This window comes from Coffea eugenioides, chromosome 10 (genome assembly GCF_003713205.1).
Source record: "Coffea eugenioides isolate CCC68of chromosome 10, Ceug_1.0, whole genome shotgun sequence".
Taxonomy (NCBI): domain Eukaryota; kingdom Viridiplantae; phylum Streptophyta; class Magnoliopsida; order Gentianales; family Rubiaceae; genus Coffea; species Coffea eugenioides.
In genome coordinates, this window is record NC_040044.1 from 16741246 (window position 1) to 16749265 (window position 8020).

Genomic DNA, 8020 nt, shown 5'->3' on the forward strand with positions numbered 1-8020 from the left:
ACCCACTCACAACTAGGGGTGTACGCGAGCCAAGCTACTCGCGAGTAGCTTGGTCAACGACTTGGCTCGAACTCGGGTTGACCGAGTTCGAGCCGAGTTTCGAGTAGCTCGAATGAAAATCGAGTCGAGTTTCGAGTCAAAAATCCCCGGCTCGAGGCTCGTCGAGCTACTCGTCGAGCCGGGGTTATTTAAATAATATATTTATAATTTAAATAATATATATGTATTATAATTATAAAATGACCATTATGGGTATAAATTATATGGAATTTACAAAATACCCTTCGTTATCAAGCCTTATCGAGTCAAGTTTCGAGCTTAGAGCGAGTACTTCGAGTCGAGTTTCGAGTATCAATTTTTTTGACTCGATCGAGCTCTAGGGATATATGAGTCAAGTCGAGCTCGAGTATAGCACTACTCGAGCTCGACTCGGCTCGATTACATCTCTACTCACAACCCCTATCTCCAAAAACACACACCTAAACCTCAGATTCACTCAAAATGGAACTCAGCTAATACTAAAACTTTAGACAGACAGGCCACCAGAGCCTTCAATATGTGAGGCCCCAGTTCGTACTACGTTGATATATTCATTAATTTGGCGGTAACGTTTGGTTTTGGGAGTATTTCGAAAACCCTAAGTAGGAATTACGATTTAAACCCTAAGTTCCGGTTAAGATTGAAAACCCGTTTTTTTCTACATTTTCTTTATTAGAAAATTCCCCAGATAATTTTTATGAGTAAATATAGTTTTTAGATGATTTTTCTAGTATTAGTTAGTTTTTGAGAAATTAAGAACGTATATCGGACGTGGGACCCACTAGTGCGAAAAGTTCGGAAAAATTCGGCCAATTAGGTTAAATTCCGGATACTGTGTAAAATTTATCGGGTGTTAAGAGATAAGTAGAGAGTGAGATATGATTGATGTGAGAGAGAAAAGAAAGGATAGGAATGCATTAATGGTGGTGACAAGTGTCACCATTTCATTGGAGAAGACTTAAGAATTACTATTCACTTTCTTGACTTTTTTTTGACCAAAAGATTAAATATTCAAAAATTGCTCAAAAATCACCATTTTCTTCCTTGTGTTGGCCGGCCCTTTCTCTCTCAAAGAAGAAGGAAATTCTTCAACTTTCAAGCTTCCAATTGGACCAAAATCCACCAAATCAAGAGTTTAAGTTAGTTTTACTCCATACAATCTTTCCTTTTGGTGATATTGGTTGGTTTATTGAAGCTTTTTGGAAGAGCTAAGGTGTCCATCATCTTCCTCTCTCTTGTTATTAGGTGAGTGATGCTTCAACCTTTCCCCTACACCTAATGATGGTTATATTATGCTTAGAAGTGGCTTGAGTGTTGGAAAATGTGATTTATTTCTTGATTTGAAGAGTTTTGGTGAAGTTTTCCATTTTATGATGAATTTTCTGGTTTCATATGATGTTGATGTTTTGGACTAGTATGATGGTTGGTAATAAGGGGCTTTGGCTCTAGTAGGTGTGGATTGTTGTTAAATGCAACCAATTTTGGAATTGGAATGAAATGTGAAAAGTTAGGGTTCTTGAACCCCTATTCTGTCCGAAATTTTAGGTCATAGCTAGAGGCCGAATTGGACTTTTCTCAAAACATGAAAGTTGTAGGTATTGATGAGTTTAGTGTGCCTGCAAAATTTCAGGGCAATTGGACTAGTGTAGAGTGAGTTATGCCGTTTTTACTGTTGCTATTTTTGGTGCACAGAATGTCCGAACTGCGATAGTAATTGCCTGTTTTGACTGAAATTGGTTTGGATTTGGATGTTGGTGTCTTCTGATGAAATGTAGCTGGACGTTTTAGCTAACTTATGCCTTTGGAATTTCGGCATTTGGACTTGTATGGACTGAGATATACCGATTACAGTTTTATGTGATTTGCAAACCTGTTTTGGTAATTCTGGATTTGTATTTTGCATATTTGACCTAGTTGTGCTAGGATTTGGACTGAGTGGCCTTCTACATTGTTGTACTCCTGTTTCTTAGCTTCGAAACGGTGGGTCTTACACCCCCATCCGATAACCGTAGTGAATTTGGTGCCATTACCGCATATTGAGGTCAAATACGGTTTGTGATTCTGGTACGTTTTTGGAAAGTTTATGGCTGGAACTTTGGCTTCACATTTGACTGAGTTACAAGCTGTTTGGGCTTCCGACCAAAACACCAAACTTATAGCCCTATATCAGAGCTTTCTAACCCCCTTGGAATTTCATGAATCGGATTTATAAAACCTGAGATATAGCCGAGCAAACAAGGCCTGCCCGTGAAAATGACCAGAAATCTGTTTTGGTCCTGATGACCAATTTCCGTTCCGAATTTGGGTTGCCGACCTTCATGAAAGTTGTTCCATTTGGAATGAACTATCTAACTGCCAATTTTCAGCTCTTTTGACCATGTGTAGCATAGAAAACAGTTTGCACTCAAAACTGACCATTTGTGCATTTGCCAGATTTCGTAAGTGATTGTGTTTGGTTCATTTGGGACTAAAGCCTCCAGTTTCAGTTCTGGATGTCTTCATAACAGTTGTTGTTCATCCTTTAAGCTTCGATATGGCGTCTCATATGCCTTAATCCGATATTCGTAGCTCAACTTATGAGTAAACTAGAAACGAGTGTCAAATCTGCCGTTTCCGCTAACGGCCGTCTCCGTTTCCGTTCGTCATATTTACGTGCGCGCGTGCCGTTTTTGCCGTTTTGCTTGTTTTAGGCACGATAGTAGTCGTTTGCGATATTATGTGACACAATCTTCTATTTCAGACGGTGGTGAGCTGGGCGGAACTGGTGGGGCCCACTACTAGCTGTTCATTTCGATCCGACTTCGTACTTTTGCTATTTCAGTTTCTGAGTAAGTATTCAGGCCAGTTTGGTGTGTTTTCTTTGCTATGTGTTTGAGATATGTGAAAAGGGCACTTAGGCGAGGGTGTACTTTATCGCACTCGACCTAAACCCTAATTTGAATGTATAATTATACTTGGCATATGTATATGAACCTTTTGGAACCAAAACCCTTGAGCTTGTGGCTCGGGGCGACTTTCGAATAAAGTTTGTAAAGTTTGCAAAGTTTGTGATTTTGAATAATTTTGTGAAGTTTGTGAGTTTGGGGCGAACTCTTGACCTGGTTGGACTATTCGAGCCGGTAAGGGCTTGGTCGAAGGCAGTCCAACTTAGTCTGAGGTCACCAAGTTTGTGGGTTCATGTTATGAACCAATTTTGTGAATCCGGTTCACCGAGAAGGTGACCAAGTTTGTGACCCGAGCTTGTGACTCAAGCTCAAGTTTGTGATTTCGTTCGCCCGGGCAAGTTTGTGAGGTGACTGGCCAGTGAGGGTGATAAGGTGTCGGTGGGTGTACAAGTGAAGTTCTACGGACTATTATTTGCAGTCGACGGAGTGTTGGCAGGAGATCACGCATGGCATATGAGTTGGCTTTGGAGCCACCTGTATCCTTATTATGTGATGTTACTTTTCTGCTTTTGCTTTACTCTTATTGTGTAACTGTTATGTGAAATTTATGCTTTCGCCCCTGTTTACTTACTAAGCATATAGCTTACCCCATTCCTTTTGTTTTCCTTAGCAGGGGCCGACGCGGGGACTTTTGGCTCGTATACTAGTATAGTTAGATTGGCTTGTAATAGTTGAATAGTTAGAATGTTTGTTTTTGTTTTGGTGGTTTGTATAAGGACCCTTCTTAGGGTCTATCTTCTGCTGGTTGTGATTGTAGTATATTAGAGTAGTTTGACTCGAGACTTTTGAAGATGTGAATATAACTTTTGGGATTGTATATATTGTATTTAGTGCTCTTTCGAACTTTAGGTTTTGAGTCCTGGCGCGAGCTAGGCAGGCGGCCCACCGATACCCTTGGGTTCGCCCTTGGGAGAAGTGGGGTCGTCACAGTTGGTATCAGAGCTTAGGCTTTCGATCTCTGTAGTGTATCCTAGGCTTGAAGTTTAGGATGCCGGACTGTGGGATACTTGGCTATTAAGGTAAATATTGAATGCTACGATTGTGATATTGACTTTTGTAATTTTCCATAAGGCAAAGTGGGGATTGAGTTGATTGCACTTGGAGATGGCCAGTCCCAGTGTGAATCGATTTGGTTCTTACTTAATATTGAAGTTAGCTATTTGGACCTATTCTTTAGGTTTGCACCCTAGGGCCGCCGGGGCGGTGCTGGTGGATTAGGTAGGTTCCGTAGGGGAGGCGTGTAGGACCGTTGATGGAATTTCCTTTTGACTATCTGATATGTTTAATTTGTTATATCTGCCATGTTTATTTTGTTATAACCAGTATGCCTGGCTTCTTTTGTTACCCAGTGATTGACTACATTTTTGGAGCCGTAGTGCTCACGTAAATAATGGATTTTGCACCGACCGGATGTCGGATAACTTGTATATTTTTAGTGTGACTTTGTAAAAATATGTATATTTGAGTATAATCTTTTGAGCTTATTTGTTTGAACCCGGCTTTTGAACTTATTCGTACTTGTGTGGTTGTAGACCGGCTACTACTCGAGTGGTTGAACTTTTGAGGCATTGCCTGTTGTGTACTTGACTGCTTTTGAGGATTATTTGATCTGATTAGTGCAAGTTGGAATTTCGAGGACGAAATTCTTTTAAGGAGGGGAGATTGTGAGGCCCCAGTTCGTACTACGTTGATATATTCATTAATTTGGCGGTAACGTTTGGTTTTGGGTGTATTTCGAAAACCCTAAGTAGGAATTACGATTTAAACCCTAAGTTCCGGTTAAGATTGAAAACCCGTTTTTTCTACATTTTCTTTATTAGAAAATTCCCCAGATAATTTTTATGAGTAAATATAGTTTTTAGATGATTTTTCTAGTATTAGTTAGTTTTTGAGAAATTAAGAACGTATATCGGACGTGGGACCCACTAGTGCGAAAAGTTCGGAAAAATTCGGCCAATTAGGTTAAATTCCGGATACTGTGTAAAATTTATTGGGTGTTAAGAGATAAGTAGAGAGTGAGATATGATTGATGTGAGAGAAAAAAGAAAGGATAGGAATGCATTAATGGTGGTGACAAGTGTCACCATTTCATTGGAGAAGACTTAAGAATTACTATTCACTTTCTTGACTTTTTTGACCAAAAGATTAAATATCCAAAAATTGCTCAAAAATCACCATTTTCTTCCTTGTGTTGGCCGGCCCTTTCTCTCTCAAAGAAGAAGGAAATTCTTCAACTTTCAAGCTTCCAATTGGACCAAAATCCACCAAATCAAGAGTTTAAGTTAGTTTTACTCCATACAACCTTTCCTTTTGGTGATATTGGTTGGTTTATTGAAGCTTTTTGGAAGAGCTAAGGTGTCCATCATCTTCCTCTCTCTTGTTATTAGGTGAGTGATGCTTCAACCTTTCCCCTACACCTAATGATGGTTATATTATGCTTAGAAGTGGCTTGAGTGTTGGAAAATGTGATTTATTTCTTGATTTGAAGAGTTTTGGTGAAGTTTTCCATTTTATGATGAATTTTCTGGTTTCATATGATTTTGATGTTTTGGACTAGTATGATGGTTGGTAATAAGGGGCTTTGGCTCTAGTAGGTGTGGATTGTTGTTAAATGCAACCAATTTTGGAATTGGAATGAAATGTGAAAAGTTAGGGTTCTTGAACCCCTATTCTGTCCGAAATTTTAGGTCATAGCTAGAGGCCGAATTGGACTTTGCTCAAAACATGAAAGTTGTAGGTATTGATGAGTTTAGTGTGCCTGCAAAATTTCAGGGCAATTGGACTAGTGTAGAGTGAGTTATGCCGTTTTTACTGTTGCTGTTTTTGGTGCATAGAATGTCCGAACTGCGATAGTAATTGCCTGTTTTGACTGAAATTGGTTTGGATTTGGATGTTGGTGTCTTCTGATGAAATGTAGCTGGACGTTTTAGCTAACTTATGCCTTTGGAATTTCGGCATTTGGACTTGTATGGACTGAGATATACCGATTACAGTTTTATGTGATTTGCAAACCTGTTTTGGTAATTCTGGATTTGTATTTTGCATATTTGTCCTAGTTGTGCTAGGATTTGGACTGAGTGGCCTTCTACATTGTTGTACTCCTGTTTCTTAGCTTCGAAACGGTGGGTCTTACACCCCCATCCGATAACCGTAGTGAATTTGGTGCCATTACCGCATATTGAGGTCAAATACGGTTTGTGATTCTGGTACGTTTTTGGAAAGTTTATGGCTGGAACTTTGGCTTCACATTTGACTGAGTTACAAGCTGTTTGGGCTTCCGACCAAAACACCAAACTTATAGCCCTATATCAGAGCTTTCTAACCCCCTTGGAATTTCATGAATCGGATTTATAAAACCTGAGATATAGCCGAGCAAACAAGGCCTGCCCGTGAAAATGACCAGAAATCTGTTTTGGTCCTGATGACCAATTTCCGTTCCGAATTTGGGTTGCCGACCTTCATGAAAGTTGTTCCATTTGGAATGAACTATCTAACTGCCAATTTTCAGCTCTTTTGACCATGTGTAGCATAGAAAACAGTTTGCACTCAAAACTGACCATTTGTGCATTGGCCAGATTTCGTAAGTGATTGTGTTTGGTTCATTTGGGACTAAAGCCTCCAGTTTCAGTTCTGGATGTCTTCATAACAGTTGTTGTTCATCCTTTAAGCTTCGATATGGAATCTCATACGCCTTAATCCGATATTCGTAGCTCAACTTATGAGTAAACTAGAAACGAGTGTCAAATCTGCCGTTTCCGCTAACGGCCGTCTCCGTTTCCGTTCGTCATATTTACGTGCGCGCGTGCCGTTTTTGCCGTTTTGCTTGTTTTAGGCACGATAGTAGTCGTTTGCGATATTATGTGACACAATCTTCTATTTCAGACGGTGGTGAGCTGGGCGGAACTGGTGGGGCCCACTACTAGCTGTTCATTTCGATCCGAATTCGTACTTTTGCTATTTCAGTTTCTGAGTAAGTATTCAGGCCAGTTTGGTGTGTTTTCTTTGCTATGTGTTTGAGATATGTGAAAAGGGCACTTAGGCGAGGGTGTACTTTATCGCACTCGACCTAAACCCTAATTTGAATGTATAATTATACTTGGCATATGTATATGAACCTTTTGGAACCAAAACCCTTGAGCTTGTGGCTCGGGGCGACTTTCGAATAAAGTTTGTAAAGTTTGCAAAGTTTGTGATTTTGAATAATTTTGTGAAGTTTGTGAGTTTGGGGCGAACTCTTGACCTGGTTGGACTATTCGAGCCGGTAAGGGCTTGGTCGAAGGCAGTCCAACTTAGTCTGAGGTCACCAAGTTTGTAGGTTCATGTTATGAACCAATTTTGTGAATCCGGTTCACCGAGAAGGTGACCAAGTTTGTGACCCGAGCTTGTGACTCAAGCTCAAGTTTGTGATTTCGTTCGCCCGGGCAAGTTTGTGAGGTGACTGGCCAGTGAGGGTGATAAGGTGTCGGTGGGTGTACAAGTGAAGTTCTACGGACTATTATTTGCAGTCGACGGAGTGTCGGCAGGAGATCACGCATGGCATATGAGTTGGCTTTGGAGCCACCTGTATCCTTATTATGTGATGTTACTTTTCTGCTTTTGCTTTACTCTTATTGTGTAACTGTTATGTGAAATTTATGCTTTCGCCCCTGTTTACTTACTAAGCATATAGCTTACCCCATTCCTTTTGTTTTCCTTAGCAGGGGCCGACGCGGGGACTTTTGGCTCGTATACTAGTATAGTTAGATTGGCTTGTAATAGTTGAATAGTTAGAATGTTTGTTTTTGTTTTGGTGGTTTGTATAAGGACCCTTCTTAGGGTCTATCTTCTGCTGGTTGTGATTGTAGTATATTAGAGTAGTTTGACTCGAGACTTTTGAAGATGTGAATATAACTTTTGGGATTGTATATATTGTATTTAGTGCTCTTTCGAACTTTAGGTTTTGAGTCCTGGCGCGAGCTAGGCAGGCGGCCCGCCGATACCCTTGGGTTCGCCCTTGGGAGAAGTGGGGTCGTCACACAATACCCCCACCCATAGCT